This window comes from Pinus tabuliformis, chromosome Q (genome assembly GCF_031772625.1).
Source record: "Pinus tabuliformis cultivar Carrire ecotype Pingquan chromosome Q, CPIR1, whole genome shotgun sequence".
Classification (NCBI taxonomy): Eukaryota; Viridiplantae; Streptophyta; class Pinopsida; order Pinales; family Pinaceae; genus Pinus; species Pinus tabuliformis.
In genome coordinates this window covers 1104612816-1104629894 of record NC_142296.1, presented here as the reverse complement: position 1 = coordinate 1104629894, position 17079 = coordinate 1104612816, and the positions used below count along the sequence as shown (strand labels likewise).

The 17079-nt window shown below is 34.2% G+C and overlaps 1 long non-coding RNA gene across 1 annotated transcript; it reads right to left on the bottom strand.

The window, feature by feature from the left end:
* Positions 1–10187: 10187 nt before the first annotated feature.
* Positions 10188–11167, bottom strand: LOC149223361 (uncharacterized). The gene is made up of 3 exons (XR_016248959.1): positions 10853–11167; positions 10694–10728; positions 10188–10600 (listed from the first exon to the last, which is right to left on the bottom strand). It is a non-coding gene; the product is annotated as an uncharacterized LOC149223361 (long non-coding RNA).
* Positions 11168–17079: the final 5912 nt, after the last annotated feature.

Sequence of the window (17079 nt, the reverse complement as noted above, 5' to 3'; positions counted from 1 at the left end):
AAATGAGACTTAATTTATAGTTAATATTTATATTTTTTATATTCTAATGTGATAGAGAGTTTAGATATATCTTAAAAATAATTATGATTTTTTTTTCTTTTAGATTTAATTAAAAAAAATTATAAAATTCAATTCAAATAAATATTTATAAAATATTTTGATTCTAAAGTGAGAGGCAATTTTTGGGGATGTGGTATTGATGAGCCATGGTATTGGCCCATGGTATTGCAAGACAACCTACTTACAAGTTAATAATATCTATGGTAACATGTGCTTGAATATCTATGGTTAAAAATATTTAAAAATATTGCTATATTTTATGTGATTATTAATTAAATTTAAATATGGTTACAAATTATTATTTTAATTTATAAAGTAAAATGTATCTTAACTTATAGCTGTTACTTGTATGTTTTATATTTTAATGTGATATGTATATTATTATTTTCTATTATCTAAAAAATTATTCATAATTTTATTAGTAACAAAAATTACAATATAACAATTGAATTATAGTTTTTTATGGACACTACAATATCTCCTCATACTCAGTTTTATATTACTTTTAACTTTTTATTACTATTTAATTTAGTCTACATATACCAATGTACAAATATTTACATACTTACGGTACACTTACATATTTCTCCTATACCTAAAATTGTGAGCAATAACATTACCATGAGATTACATGGACCTTCCAATTATACAAACTTTAATTATGAAATGCCACTATTTTATAAGATAATAACTTATAGTTCAAAACTAGATATATAGAAAATATAAAACAATAATAACAATATAGATTGACATAATTATACAACTATTAATAATTTTTCTTTCCTTAATGACACTATGTTATTCCACTCATTCTTATTAACATACTATATTATATAAAAGGAACAAAAGATGGTGATGTGTAACACCCCAAGTTGCAAATTTTTTTTTGAGATTACTAAGGTATTTACTAGATGTTATTTTAAGTTTTATTACATTTTGATGTTAAATTTTAACTGTGGGAGGCATATTGTGGTTACCTAAATTATTGGTAATGATACTTTAACAAGATAGAAATTGTTTTGTTTTAATTAAAAGAAACGGTTGCCAAGAAACAATTATCCTCTGCAGGCCAAGAAAGATATATTGTGGTTACCTAAATTATTGGCAATGATACTTTAACAAGATAGAATCTGTTTTGTTTTAATTAAAAGAAATGGTTGCCAAGAAACAGTTACCCTCTATCTCAAAAGGGAAATATAGAAAGGGGGAGAGGAGCAAAAAGGCCATCCTAGAGTTGGGTGGAATAGACTAGTGAGAAAGTTACTCAACACAGTCAATAAGAGAGTACACTGTACGGGAGTCCTGAGGCCCAAGGTACTGACTGTAACTGGATATAATCTAGTGTGAAAGACAGAAAGTGCTAAGGGGAGAGAGGTACTGACTGTAACTGGATATAATCTAGTGTGAAAGACAGAAAGTGCTGAGGGGAGAGTCTGGACATGATTTCCAGGCTCATGGCTTGGAGAAGAGACTTTTTGAAATATATTTTCATTGGAGGTTAATAGATAAGTAAATATAGAAAGCTTCTAAAGATTTAATACTAGACTGTAGACGTTACTATTTGACTTGCAAGTTAAACAAATAAGTAGGATAGAAAGCTTCCTTCTGAATTAATGACCATGGCAATTACTCTAATGCTTAATTGATAATTGATAATGTGAATGATTACAGCAAAATTATTTGTTTTACAGAGTAGAAATAGGAGATAAATCCTGAAAAGTATCACTGAGAATATGAGTTATCAGTATGGTAAAGGAAATCGTAAATAGCCCTTTCTGGCAAACTTCAAAATAACCATAAATACTGGCAAGACAGAGGATTAAGTTCATCCAAATATTAAACAATTCTCTATTCTAAGTTATGCAAAATAGCTAATCATAGCATGGCAGTGAAACATTTGGTAGAGCTTATTATTAGAAGTTCTATATAATGAACAAATGCTATATCATGAATAGTAGGTAACGCTACAAGAATTTTTAACAAGAAACTATCACTACTGATAAAGTATAGCTTACACAACAATCATGTTGGAGGATATCGACCCACGAGGGATTGAAAACAATGTATTTATTACATATTAACACAACAATAAACTAAAAGCTTGTAATCCTAAAACAAGAGCAATCGATGAATCAATCAACGCCATGAGAAAAGACAAATAGAGGCATTCTTGGCCTCGCCTTCAAATAAATAAGAAGTTATTAAAATCCACCATTCAAATCAAAATGGAAATAGTTTAATAGGCCTTTTTAAACAGACTGCCGACAAATGCAGAGTATAGATATTTCATTTAACATAGCATTACAATTTGGAAAAACTATCAACAGTCAGAGTTGGTCATTAATAACTTAAATCTGCTCATAAGGAGAAAACCCTCCAAAGAAACTCTCTAATGACTAAGCGCGGAACAATAACACTAAACTGTAAGAGCCTGCTCTTTTCACGAACCATTGCAGGATAATAGAAAAAACTATATATATATATATAGATATCTATATCTATATCTATCTATATATATATATATATATATATATATAGATATCTATATATCTATATATATATCTATATATATATATATATATATATATAGATATCTATATCTATATATAGATATAGATATATATATATATATATATATATATATATATATATATATATTTCGGCCTCCTCCTTCATATACTTAAACAGATTTTGCAAACAAGTTAATGCACCAAAGGATATAGCTCCAACCTATAAATAAACCAGGACGTTGTGAGTTCTTAAGATTTTAAGGGCCGTAGTCTTGAACATCAAACCTCCTGAGAAATAGATTACTATATATATATATATATTTCAGCCTCCTCCTTCATATACTTAAAGAGATTTTGCAAACAAGTTAATGCACCAAAGGATATAGCTCCAACCTATAAATCAACTGGGACGTTGTGAGTTCTTAAGATTTTAAGGGCCATAGTCTTGAACATTAAACCTCTTGAGAAATAGTTTACCTATAACAGAGGTCGGAAGTCAGTAGATTCTATATGCGCTAGAACCTTTCTTTTCTATACATAAGCGGAATGATACCCTAGGAGGGTTCTTACTTGATTTAGGGATATCTCCTCGGTGAATCTCCTACCTGTAGATTAGCGAATGGTCTTAGTTATAAATTAAACTTAGTTATATATTAAAGACATAGTGAAAAACTAGAAACAAGTCTTATCCAAATAGAGGATGTAGGAAGAACTGTAACCTAGAGATTTCGCTATGGAAGAGTTACCTTTTTTAGATGTTTCATGGTGCATATTGTTTCCTGCTACCTCTGGAATCTCTTGAGCCATCCCTGTATAATGGAGACAGACCTTTAGAACAGGTTTAAGGCAGAAATCCCAAGCAGGCGCCAAACCCTCAGTACTGATCAAATGAAAATCATTGTCTACCAATCTGTATGGCATACTTGCATCTGTATGTTCAACTGTCTCTACCTTTTCAAACCACAGAGAGCTCTGTAGTTGCATGGCATTCTTCGATAGACCAAGCCATCGTAAAGTAGCATGAGACACAGGAACAACCGCAACAATGAAACCTCCAGGGCTCGGGTGCGAAGAGTTGGTTAGAGGACCAAACCCTACTCTTCCTTTGCCATCAGATCGCTAGGGTAGGATTAACGACATTAGAACAAAACAGATGGCACAAACGAGTATGAGTATTGTCACATAGTCCAACTACTTGCCACGTGTTACTACGTAGGAGAGCCAATACAACATAATATGCCCATAATTAATGTGCACAATGAACTAGGAGGATCCCCATCTGGATTTCCTAACCTATTCATTTAATTTAACATATTTCACATATGAGACCCTCTAGATTCCACAGATAAATGTAAATGCAATTAATATGTATATGTATGTTACCATAGGCCATTACATAATGCCTAATGGCTGCATTCTTATGTAATTAAATTTTATTTTTTTATCTCATGTATTTCGTAAGGTTTTATAGCATTGTCATGTAGTTGTTACAAATGCTATTAGAGCTCAGGTTCGTACACTAAGACTCTTTCAGAATAGATATGTACTGGAAATAAATGTGCTTTTGTTTTAACTAAATAAACTTATGTGTGAACACAGAGATCGCACCAACAAAAGAGATAGGGAAAAATGCAGGGGAGCCGAGGACCAACCGATCCACTCGGAACCACGTATGTAAATGCTAATCCTGATATTTGGATACAACTAGGCAAAGAATCACGACAAGCTAATGCGGTGTTACTCGAAACTATCCAACAGTTGCATGTTGAAATGACGAATTTAAGAATAGATAATGAAAGATTACACGAAGAACATGAGAAAATTCTCATAAGTCTGTCCATTTGACATAATCAACAACATCCAGATCCCAGTGCTGAGGACTGGGAGAAGACCCCAACGGCTCAACATGGAGAAGAAAACACTGAGTCAACTGAGAAACATGGGGAAGACGAAGAAGGGCGCTCAGACAATGTCTCCGACCAACACAAAACTAAAAGACAAAAAACTGAATTGCAAGGTGAATTTAAAAAGATTAAGCCATCACTCTTTGAAGGGGAATCAGAAGAGGCAGTAGAAGCTTGGCTAATTGATATGGGCAAATATTCTAGATTTATGAGTACATAGATAAATTGAAGGCACGATTGGCAGTTTATCAGTTAAGAGGTAAGGCCACCTTGTGGTGGGAAGAAATCAAAATAGTAAGGAAGATCAATGAAGAGGAAGTCACATGGCACAAATTCCAAAAGCATTTCAAAGACAAGTATTTAACTAAACGTTATTATGATGAAAAGGCAAAGGAATTTCATGAGTTAAGATTGGGAACCTTAACCATGGATGAGTATGTGACATGATTCACCTCCTTGCTATACTATGTGCCTTACATGCAAGAAGAAAAGGCCAAAATTCAGCGCTTCATCAGCAGTTTACCCAACTTTATGAAGGAGAAATTAGAATTTGACTACCCCAAGACAATGGATGACGCTGTGTGGAAAGCCCGCATCTGCTACCAACAAATGAAACAGAAGAATGAAGGATCAAAAGGGAGTTTAAACAGGAAAGGTAGAAGTTTGATTCCAAACAAACACTCAAGATTTGTTGGTGGCAGAAATGTATAGCAAAAACCCCTCAGTAGATTTCCAGCCAGGAATCAGCCCAAGGTTGCTTATTCGGAAAACAGACAGTTGGAAGGAGTTACTAAATCTGTTAATGACAAGCAATCAAAACTGTCACTACAATGCTGGGGATGCGGAGAACCGCACTACTACAAAAATTGTCTGCATAAGGCAAGAACAGAACAACTATCAAATATGCAAGAAGCATCCATGGTTGGGGATGTGGCAAGGAGCATGCCTAGAATTAACGCTACCCTGGATGATCATCAGGTAGAATTTCAGCCCACCATGATCGAATGTGAAGGTATGATTGCTAAGCAACCTGTCTCTGTTTTATTTGACCCAGGCACTAGCTTAAGCTATGTTAGTCCTAAGGTGGTAGATAAATGTCAACTGCAGAGCAGTAAGTTTTCAAAACCATGGTTAGTTCAACTAGCCACGAGGACAAAAAGAAGGGTAACCGCAAAAACAAAACATTGTCCCATAATGATTTCAGGACAACCTATTTACGTGGACCTTAATATATTTCCTTTGGGTTCTTATGACATATTAATCGGTATGGACTCGTTGGAAAGGCGTTGGCCCCTTGTGGATTGCAAACAGAAAACTGTTAGTTTTATTACTGAATCGGGCCAAAGGAAGGAACTCCAAGGAATTAAATCCAATACCAAGTTACTTTCGATTACTGCTAGTCAACTAGGAAAATGTATTAGAAAGGGTTGTCAAATATATGTTGTTAAGGTGGGATTTACAAACACTAAAAATAAAATGACCTCCCTAGAAAATATTCCTATCATTCAGGAATTTGTTGATGTATTTCCGAAATCCATTCCATGTTTACCACCAAAGCATGATATTGATTTCACCATTGAGCTAATTCCGGGTGAAACCCCTATATCCATAGCCCCTTATTGCATGAGCACACCTGAGTTAACAGAACTCAAAATGCAGCTTCAGGAGATTTTAGATAAAAAGTATATATGTCCCAGTGTGTCCCCTTGGGGAGCCCCTGTATTATTTGTATAGAAAAAGGATGGGACCCTGATATTATGCATCGATTATCGACAACTAAAAAACTAACCATCAAGAATAAGTATCATTTACCACATATCGATGATCTATTTGATCAAGTGCAAGGAGCTAAGGTATTTTCGAAAATCGATTTAAGATCCGGTTACCATCAAATAAGAATAAAAGAAGAAGACATTTACAAGACATCATTCTGTACTCATTATGGTCATTACGAGTTTGTGGTATTGCCGTTTGGCCTCACAAATGCCCCAGCCACCTTTATGAGTCTGATGCATGGTATTTTCCAGCCCTACCTTGATAAATTTGTGCTGATTTTCATTGATGATATTTTAATATATTCTAAGAATCATGAGGAGCATAAATAACATCTAAAAATAGTATTGCAAACATTAAGGGAAAATCAATTATATGCCAAATGCAGCAAGTGTGACTTTTTCAAGGATCAAATTCAGCACTTGGGTCACATTAGATCAGCAGATGACGTTGCAGTAGACCCAAAAAATATCAAAAAAATCTTGGAATGGACAACCCCAAAGAATGTCGTTGATATCAGATCATTCTTGGGATTATCGAATACTACCGTAGATTCATTGAGGGATTTTCAAAAATCGCCTTTCCAATGACCTCCTTACAGAAAAAGGGGCGCGCTTTCCAATGGACAGCCGAGTGTCAGCAAAGTTTTGAAAAACTAAAAAAAATAGCTCACCACCACACTGGTGTTAAAAGTATCAGATCCAAAAAAATATTTCATGGTTTGCACAGATGCAAGCAAAGAAGGTGTTGGTGGGGTGCTGACACAAGAAGGAAAGGTGATTTCTTATGAATCTCGAAAGTTGAAGGAGTATGAACAATGATATTCGGCTTATGACCTTAAATTGACAATAGTAGTGCATGCACTTAAAATGTGGCGACATTACCTGCTGGGGAAGAATTTTTTGTTGCTAATAGATCATAGCAGCCTTACAAACTTCTTCAACAAATCTAGCTTAAACGCTCAACAGGCCAGATGGACAACATTCCTAAGTGAATTCGATTTTGAAATGAAACATTTAAAAGGGAAGGAAAACCGTGTGGCCGACGCATTGAGCAGGAAGGTACATTGTATCTATGAGGTCCAAATGAGCCAAGTAAGTTCAAATATTCCTGAAATCATAAAGGAAGCAACTAGCAGAGATCCAAAGTATACTTTCCTTTGGCAACAGACAAAAGAAGCCCTGCTAAAAAAGGAAAAATTAGAATTTGAAATAAATTCTGATAACCTCCTTACTTTTAAGAACATAATTTACATTCCTAACCAAAATTCGGTTAAACAATTGATATTGGATGAGTTTCATAGGAAGCCTTGTGTTGGCCACCCAGGTTACTAGAAAATGTTTTCAGCCATTAAGAAAGGGTACTTTTGGCCCGGATTGAGGAAGGATGTTACAGAATATTTGTCCAAATGTTTCGAGTGTCATCTGATGAAGGAAGAACACCAACATCCCACCAGGTTATTACAATGATTGCCCATTCTAGAATGGAAATGGGAGACCATATCTCTATACTTCATCACCAGCCTACCTTGCACAAGGAAGTAACATGACTCAATTATGGTGGCAGTGGACAAATTGAGTAAAATAACTCACTTCATACCTGTGAAATCCACGTACAAAATCGTGGAAATCGTAGACATATTTATGAAGGAGGTTTTTTGCTTACATGGAATACCCAAAGTGATGATTTCTGATAGGGATGTAAAATTTACATCCACGTTCTGGAAAACTCTCTTTTTAGGATTAGGTACTCAGATCCAATTTAGTATTGCCGATCACCCCCAAACGGATGGACAAAATGAACGGGTAAATTAGGTGTTGGAGGACATGCTACACATGTTTGTGATGCAGCAACCACACAAGTGGGAGGATTACCTCCATCTAGTGGAATTTTCATATAATAATGGACATCACGAATCACTAGGCATGAGCCCCTTCGAGGTGTTATATGGGAGAAAGTGCAGAGTTCGCATAGACTGGAATAATCTAGTTAATAAGTTAGCACTGGGTCCTAACATGCTAGCAGAAATGGAGGAGACCGTTAAGAAGGTTTGGCAAAATCTGAGGGCGGCCCAAGATAGATAGAAAGTGTAAGCAAATAAAAAAAGGACATAAGGGAATATTCAATCGGGAGATCACGTTCATCTAAGAGTGAAGACCCGGAAAAGTTTCTTATAGTGGCAGGGTTGTGCTAAATTAGCACCCCAATACTGTGGACCCTTTCAAGTCTTGGAACGAGTTGGACTGGTGGCCTATAAGCTTGCGCTACCAAGCCACATTCAGGTCCATAATGTATTTCACGTATCTTTACTAAAAAAATATTTGTATAACGCTCAGCACATTATTGACTGGGAAAATATTTAGGTAGATGGTTAAGTGGATATATAACTGGATATACTATTTAAAAAAAAATTGGGATGTAACTAAAAATTGTTTTTTTGGTGCATGTCGAACTAGAAGGAGAGTTCCTGGAAGAACCTCTTTGTATTCTCGATCAGAGAGAAACTAACTTTCGGAAGTGAGCCATCACCTAGGTTAAAGTGCAATGGAAGCACTTTAGCCCAGAGGAGACCATTTGGGAAGAGGAGGAATTTATCCGGAAATCTTATCTGAAACTATTTTCTGAAAGTAGAGAGAACACCAGAGACGATGTTCCTCATATGGGGGGAGATGTAACACCCCAAGTTGCATAAAGAATAATGAGATTACTAAGTTGATCTTTACTAGATGTTATTTTAAGTTTTATTACATTTTGATGTTAAATATTAACTGACTATGTTTGGGAGGCAAAGAAACATATATTGTGGTTACCTAAATTATTGGTAATGATACTTTAATAAGATAGAAATTGTTTTGTTTTAACTAAAAGAAACGGTTGCCAAGAAACAGTTACCCTTTGCCTGGAAAGGGAAATATAGAGAGGGAGAGAGAGGGAGAGAGAAGCAAAAAGGCTATCCTAGAGCTGGGTGGAATAGACCAGTGGGAAAGTTTCTCAACATAGTCAATAAGAAAGTACAAAGCTTGAGGCTGGACGGGAGTCGTGAGGCCCAAGGTACTGACTGTAACTAGATATAATCCAGTGTGAAAGACAAAAAGTGCTTGGGGGAGAGTCTGGACGTGATTTCCAGACTCATGGCTGGGAGGAGAGACTTTCTGAAATATATTTTCATTGCAAGTTAATAGATAAGTAAAGATAGAAAGCTTCTAAAGATTTAATACTGGACTGTAGATATTACTATTTGACTTGTAGGTTAAACAAATAAGTAGGATAGAAAGCTCCTTTTGAATTAATGACCATGGCGATTACTCTAATGCTTAATTGATAATTGATAATCGAAATGATTACAACAAAATTATTTGTTTTACAGAGTAGAAATAGGAGATAAATCCTGAAAAGTATCACTGAGAATATGAGTTATCAATAAAGTAAAGTAAATCTTAAATAGCCATTTCCTGTAAACTTCTAAATAACCATAAATACTGGCAGGACAGAGGATTAAGTTTTTCCAAATGTTAAACAATTCTCTATTCTAAGTTATGCAAAATAGCTAATCATAGCATGGCGGTGAAACATTTGGTAGAGCTTATTACAAGAAGTTCTATATAATGAACAAATGTTATATCATGAATAGTAGGTAACATTACAAGAATTTTTAACAAGAAACTATCACTACCGATAAAGTATAGCTTACACAACAATCATGTTGCAGGATATCGAATCATGAAGGATTGAAAACAATGTATTTATTACATACTAACACAGTAATAAACTAAAAGATTGTAATCCTAAAATAGGAGCAGTCGATGAATAAATCAATGCCATGAGAAAAGACAAATAGAGGCATTCTTGACCTCGCCTTCAAATAAATAAGAAGTTATTAAAATCCACCATTCAAATCAAATGGAAATAGTCTAATAGGCCTTTTTAAACAGATTGCCGACAAACGCAGCATATAGATATTTCATGTAACATAGCATTACAATTCGGAAAAACTATCGACAGTCGAAGCTGGTCGCTATGACTAGACAAAAAGCATAAGAAACCATCATGTACATTAATAACTTAAATATGTTCATAAGGAGAAAACCCTCCAAAGAAACCCTCTAACAACTAAGCCCAGAACAGTAACACCAAACTGTAAGAGCTCCTCTCTTTTCACGGCCCATTTTGGGATAATAGAAAAAGCTATATATTTATTTCAGCGTCCTCCTTCATATACTTAAATAGTTTTTGCAAACAAGTTAATGCACCAAAGGATATATCTCCAACCTGTAAATCAATTGGGACGCTGTGAGTTCTTAATATTTTAAGGGCTGCAGTCTTGAACATCAAACCTCCTGAGAAATCGCTTACCTGTAACAGAGGTTGAAAGTCAGTAGATTCTATTTGCGCCATAACCTTTCTTTTATATACATAAGCAGAATGATACCCTAGGAGGGTTCTTACTTGATTTAGGGACATCTCCTCGGTGAATCGCTTATCTGTTGATCAGCGAATGGTCTCAATTATAAATTAAAGACTCAGTGCAAAACCAAAAAAAAGCCTTATCTAAATATAGGTTGTAGGAAGAACTGTAACCTGGAGATTTCGCTACGGAAGAGTTACCTTTTTCAGATGGTTCATGGTGCATATTGTTTCCCGCTACCTCCAGAATCTCTTGAGCCATCCCTATATAATGGAGACGGACCTTTAGAATGGGTTAAGGGAGAAATCCCATGCAGGTGCCAAACCATCAATACTTATCAAATGAAAATCATTATCTATCTCTGCCTTTTCAAACCGCAGAGAGCTCTATAATCAGACATCGGCCTTCGACAGACCAAGCCGTTGCAGCGCAACATGAGACATAGGAACAACCGCAACAATGGAACATCTAGGGCTAGGGTTTGGTTAGAGGACCAAACCCTACTCCTCCTTTGTTGTCAGATCGCTAGGGCAGGATCAACGGCGGTAGAATGAAACAGATGGTGCGAACGAGTATGAGTACTGTCACATCGTCTAGCTGCTTGCCGCGTGTTACTACATACGAGAGTCAATACAACATAATATGCCCAAAATTAATGTGCACAATAAACCAAGAGGATCCTGGATTTCCTAACCTGTTCATTTAATTTAACATATTTCACATATGAGACCATACAAATTCCGCAAATAAATGTAAATGCAATTAATATGTATCCGTATCTTACCATAGGCCATTTCATAATGCCTAATGGTTGTATGCTTATGTAATTTTTATTTTTTCTTCATGTAATTCGTAAGGTTTTATAAAGTTGTCATATAGTTGTTACATGACCAAAATAATGGAATTTTTGACGTATGTTGATTGAGAAATCATATTGGTGTTAAGGTGTCCCATTTGTAACGTAAGAACAAAGAATTTCCTAATAAAATTGTAATCATGATAAGCAATTTTAAAAGAAAATGAAATCCCTCGTCCAAGCCAAATGTTACATTTGATAAACTAACTAAACTAAACTCCGGTTAATTCAAGGATAAAAATATTAGGTAAAAATAACGTACCCCTATTTTGTGACAAGGGTAAATGAACTATTTTTCCGGGGAAATGAAAACAAATTACCAAAGCCCAAGGTGGGATATATTGCCAAGGAAAGACCATGTTTGTTGTTGTATGCGTCCTTATTTTGTTAATGACTCGGTCAACAACCCTTCCTACCTAGATTTATGCACTTGATTGGGACACCTTAGATTAAGATTATAAAATGATAAATAAAGGGACAAATAATATATAAATGAAATATAAACATGAGTTAAAAGATAGTGGTAAAGAAAAATAATATTTATTATAAAAGTAAGTATGATGCGGTGTTTGTTTTCTTTGAATGTATGGAAAAATAGTAATGGTTCAAGAGATAGTGGTAAAGAAAATTAATATTTATTATAAAAGTAAGTATGGTGCGGTGTTTGTTTTCTTTGAATGTATGGAAAAATAGTAATGGTTCAAGGCACAAAATAATATATAAATGAAATATAAATATGAGTTAAAAAGATAGTGGTAAAGAAAAATAATATTTATTATAAAAGTAAGTAGCATAAAGTGTTTGTTTATTTTTTAATGTATGGAAAAATAATAACGGTTCAAGAATCAAAGGTATTTGATATTAGTGAATGTTTTTTTGGTTTTAATTATTATAAGTGACGAGGGTTTGTCTTTATATAATGATATAATGATGTAACTACACAATGATTATAATGATGCAACTACACAATGATTGCAATTTAAAAATAATATCAATAGAGTCGAAGTCTAATACTCTGGAATATGAAAGCATTTTTTCTCCTTCTAATAAAGAAAATGTCGAGAAATTTTTTCGTACAAACAATAAGAGGTTTTCAATGGATTGTGGTTATTTTAACTTGTAAGATTTGGGGAACTTGAACAGGGGCTAACTTGTAAGCTATAGTTTGAAAATTTTCAATGACTTGTAAGACGGGGCTTGACCGAGAGGAAGGAAGCATTGTGAGCCTTGTTGTATTGTTTAGGAGTGGATATTTAGGCATGTTTTGGTTAATGTTGTTTTTTATTTTTTTTTGGTAGGACTATTACATATAGTTTGCTTGAGATTACAAAGAATGAGATTATCTTTGAGGAGGTTGGAAGGGTTTTAAATTAAGATTATTATGAGTATGTTGCTCAAAGTTGGGATGGATGAATTTGAAATTTAGTTCTACCAAGATACTAGAGGAATCAAATGTCTCTAAGTGCTCAAGTTTTGCACTCAAAAAGAGGTTTGTATGTGCGTGGTAGATCTAGAGTTAAGATGGATCTATGCTTGTGCCTAGACATGACAAGGAGCATCAACACTTGAACTTTTGTATTTGTGTACGAACGCCTACATGGTTCGAACCTACATCTTAAGTGCCACAATGTAATATGCAGTCGCTTCTACGAAAACGTGCATGTCTAGCCATTGGCTTCTTGGAATGAGCAACCTCAGGTTTTGCATATGTGGATCTAGGATGTCTCCTTCCTTTCTATGTGACTAGATGCTAATATCTGACCCATACGACTCTCCTGTTAACCAAATGATGGGAATTTCGCTAGAATAGTTATTTCGCAAGTTGTAAGTCTTGCATATATTTACAATAGAAAGAACTTAAAAACATTGGACCTTTGTAAGTCTATGGGGAAGCACTGATATAATGATACATAAGGAGAGGTGCAATGAGGGTTAGATTTATTGGGAAATCGAGTAAAGCACTTCTCCCAAATAGATAGAAAACACAAGTGGGCATGTTTGTAAGGATATTAGCTACTACCATAGATCATTCATCTGTTGGCTTAGCCTCAATGGTGTCAATTCCTATGATGAAGTTAAGGTAGGGTGAAATACTAATAATGGGGTTTTTGTAATTAGAAAAAATAGAAGGATGTGGAATTCTCAATCTCTTGGCAGGAATCATGAAACAACCAACACTGTTATCTCTATTTTTTCCTGTGAATAACACCGACATCACAGATTTTATGTGTGAGACATTTATATGGATGTACAAATAACATATATCTTGGAAAGACTACAATAAGACCCTAAATTTATTGTCCTATCAGGTGTTATAAAAACATTTTTCTTAATTATATATATATATATATATATATTTTTTTTTTTAAGTTTAACACTACATTTTATATAAATCAAAACTAAATTAAAAAATTCTCCATGGTAGCTTAGTCCTTATCTAGAATTTAGAAAAAAAATATAATGATTATTTAAACTTAATATGACTAAGCACACTTGGTAAAAACTAATTATTTACTCATAATTAAAGAGAAATGATATTTAAATATTATAAAAAGCAAACCTTATATGAATAGATAGAAATCGCAGATTAAGTATTCACACCATCGTAATAATTACATCTATTTATACTATCTCATATATATTAGTTGTTAATATTGGAAAACTTTAAAATAATTAATATACATAAATACATTGTTGTATTTAATATTGTCAAAAGATGTTGACAATACCATTAACTTTAATGAAAAAATAATTCAAAAACTCTTTTCCATTAATCATATTTTTTATTTTTATTTTTAAATTTTCGCTTTATTGCTTTTTAATTTTGACTCTTCTATCTGTGGACCTTTCTCTATTACCAATTCAATAATTCTCATTAATGTTAATATATATTTGTTAAGTAAGGTAGACCAAGTAATTAAGAAAAGATGTTAACTCCCTCTCCACCCGCGTTCAATTCCCTGAAAATGACATGTTAAGCCTGTTGTAATGAGAGATTAATTAATATAATACTAAAATAATATTATATATTAGTGCTATATTATATTATAAAGGTGTAACTCTGTTTGTGGTCAATATGGGACTTACGAATAGTATTATATATTTAATTAATATAATATTAAATAATATTATATAGTAGTTCTATACTATATTATAAAGGTGTAACTCTGTAATATATATTTAACTAATATAATATTATATAATGGTTTTTTGCCATGATTTCGAGGAAATCCAAAGGAAAATTTTGGAAATCCAAGTTATAAAATTTCAAAATTAATTTTAGGTGCTTCAAGGGTTCTTGAGCATGTTTCCCAAACTCAGATTTTTTGAAAAAAGAATCATCCGATTATGATGAGAAAATTGTAAGCCACGATAAATTGTTGCCTTATTAGACAAGTCCTAAAGAAGTAATATATGAGTTAATATATACACACAAAAAAAAACCAATAAACATGCCTATCAACCTAACTATCTAATGTAATTACACTGTAAGGCGTTACCCTTTGAAAACAACTCCCTCGCTACCTTCTTCTGCACTTTGTGACCTTCTTCTGCACTTTGTGGGCCATTCAACATTCAATCTTTTTTTAGACGATTAAATTTGGTTGGGCCATTGATTTGAATTACAAACTTCTTTGCCAAGGTGGAAACATATCCATTAATAGGGCATGGATCCAATGGCCCTCATCCACAAACGGTTGTTATGGTCATTCGTTATGGGCGTTAGCAACCCTTACTCAACCGCACTCACCCGCCCCACTGGCATTCGCTACTCATCTAGCAGATCTCAGCCCTGAAGATTCTTTCTAATTCTTATGCACCCATTTTAGCTTAAATCAAATAGACAAGCGAGTCTAATGAGCGATTGTATTCTTGAAAAAACTTAAATTTTGATGGATCGTTGGTTCATATTTTTTGTATTTTCACTATACAATTTTATCCTGTCGATGGCGTCGACAACCATCAAGGGTGGTTGGACTCCCCTGACAGAAAACCACACAACCACACTGTGGTGGGTTGGCGGCAGTGGCAGGTCTCAACCTCAGGACAATACATAAATAACCAATGTCATTGCTAATGGTTGTATGGTTTTTTTAGCCAGTAAATAAACATCGAGCCTCTATATTACCACTTTGAGCAATAGAATAATGTTCATATCAAAATCCTCAAGTTTGTCTTGATTGAAATATATTTAAATTAAAACACATACAAATACATATTTAATCTAGCATTCTAAGTATGTAAGTTTGTTGAACGTATTTGTGGATTCTGCTTAACGTCCTTTCTGTTATAAATTTTCTAAGTGACATTCATTTTATTTTTCTTAATAAATATGAGTCAACAATTTATTTTTTATCTTTCATATATATTTTCTAAATGCCCAAGTTCTGGTTAAGAATCTTTGGTTATAGTAGAACTGGATGAGTCAAATTCCTAATCAGAGTGAAATAAAATGAGGGAGGTGGGTTTTCCTTAACTATGGCATTGTTTGCCTCGATGATGGTGTTTTTTATCTCATTTGTTTTCAGATAGAATTTGGTAAATATGGAGTGACATAGATGGTAACTTCTACATCATCTGTATATTTACGCTCCCATGAGGGTATATCCCGCTGGGGGGTGGGAGTGGTGGCAGGACCTTTCCACTTTGAGATACCAGGTGGGCGAATAGATAGGAAATGTTTGAAATACCAAGCGTTGAATTCAGAATTTTTTATCAAGATATTTGAGGGAGAGCGAGTGGAGGAACGAAGGCAGGTGGCTTTACTCCACTCATTAGGAAAGGAGGATCGGTTCAAATATGAGCGTTTCTGTTGTCTATTTCACTTCGATAGATAATAATTTATTTATATATATTTTCATGTTATATAGAATTGATATAGATAATTCCAATTTCTTTCCATAATATGCATTCTATCCAATTAAGCTATAAGTAGAAATCCTTTAATATCAAACAATTTGAGAAACCTGAACAAATCCATCAGTCGATGTTGAGCACTCTATCTACTTTTCTGAAGAAGCAGTGGTTCCATCAAGAAAGCCAAGCAATTGTTGACAATGAACTAGAGGAATTTGGAGCTTCCTAAGAATGAAATGGGTTCCGTGGAGTTTGATAGTCACAAGGTTTGGGATATTCATCATAGCCGTATTTCATAAACAAATATGCAGCAAATGGATCTCACGTTAGACAATATCTGTTCTAATGTTGAGACATGAGGCATAAAGGGTCTAACTTTAAGATCCAAGGATTGATTGACATTAACACCTAGTGTTGGACAAAGCAAAGGAAAGAAATAATCTTGAAAAGTGGAGGAAATGAGAGAGAGGAGATGACGCAGATCTCTGAGAATCCTGTGAAATAAAAGGGCCACTTTGACCTTCCTTGCATCACGGGATGAAACCTATGAGGAATGAAAAAGACTCCATGATCTGCGATATATTCACTGAAGCTCAAAGAATGCTCCACAAATTACTATAGGCTCCCTCGAAGACAAAGATGATCGATGGGGAAGACTTGCGAGGTCTGCCTGCCTGGGTGATCGAGGTAAGGAGGAATGCCAACAGGATGTGT